This window comes from Cryptomeria japonica, chromosome 6, assembly GCF_030272615.1.
Source record: "Cryptomeria japonica chromosome 6, Sugi_1.0, whole genome shotgun sequence".
Taxonomy (NCBI): domain Eukaryota; kingdom Viridiplantae; phylum Streptophyta; class Pinopsida; order Cupressales; family Cupressaceae; genus Cryptomeria; species Cryptomeria japonica.
The window spans coordinates 131,769,853-131,771,138 of record NC_081410.1 but is presented as its reverse complement, the minus strand read 5'-3'; positions in this window follow the sequence as shown (position 1 = coordinate 131,771,138).

Sequence of the window (1,286 nt, the reverse complement as noted above, 5' to 3'; positions counted from 1 at the left end):
ATGATGTCGAATCTTTGAAGGCCAAATCAGTTTTTATAGTAGCAACAGAACCAAATTCCTCAATTTCAAAAGCTGAAAGTTTTCCAATTAATGTATCCCTAGTTACTGATGTATTAGGCATTGTTCTCAACTCATTAATAGTAGTAACCTTCATTTTATATGCTGGTGGCAAGCCTCTTAAGATTTTTGAAACAATCTCATCTTCACTCAAGGTTCCTCCACAACATTTGATACCTTAAACAATTTCATTTACTCTTTCCATAAAAGCAGAAATTCTTTCATCTTCTTCCATTTTCAGATGTTCATACTTGACTCAGAAGCTTTCAAGTTTTGTAATTTTGACTGTGGAATCCCCTTCATTCAGTGTTTCCAAATGATCCCAAATAGCTTTTGCAGTAGATCTATCTGATAATCCCATGATTTGTTGATCTGATAATGCGCTCAAAAGTGCTTCTCTTGCTTTGCAATCATTTTCTTCATCTTTAGCTAAAGTAACAGGAGCAGGATGACCAGCTATAGCAGCAGTATAACCATTCTTAGTAACTTCCCAAATGTCTTTACCAATGCAATTCAGATGTGTCTCCATTCTGATTTTCCATATTCCATAGTTGGTTCCATCAAGTTTAGGACTATCCTTTTTGAAATAATTAGTAGACATTGGATCTCCTCAAGTTGCTAAACTTCTGCAGAAAAAAGAGGACTAGGCTCTAATACCAATTGTAGGTCCCGGGGACAACTGAGAGTGGGGGGGGGGGGGGGGGGGGGGTGAATCAGTTGTCTAATAAATTCAAACCAAAATCTTATTAACCAACTTAATGCTTAGTACCAGTAAGACAGTTATGTATGCCGATAAACAGTGTTAACAGAAAATTGCTATACCGGTAAGAATTAATGCATGAAACATAAACATAAAGTCATCCACAACACATGACACAAGTATTTGTACGTGGAAACCCTGTAAGGGAAAAAACCATGGTGGGAAACCTTACCCACAATCAGATGATACTACTGTAGATAGTAAGTGTACAAGAGGGGTCTACACATATAGAAAGGCCAACAGCCTAGAGCTCACTACTCAAACACAAATGGGAGTCACACTGACTACAGTTGGATGGTTAAATCCAATGAAAATGTACTACACAAAATAGCATCTTCATATGCTGGATTTAGTACCGGTGTAATGCTGATATGCTTCTACAAAAACCTAACTTCACCTTCAAATGATGTCTTCGTGTATATCTCTGCTTGATCTCGCATATACCCTTTCTTAAAACTTTTTTCGCATT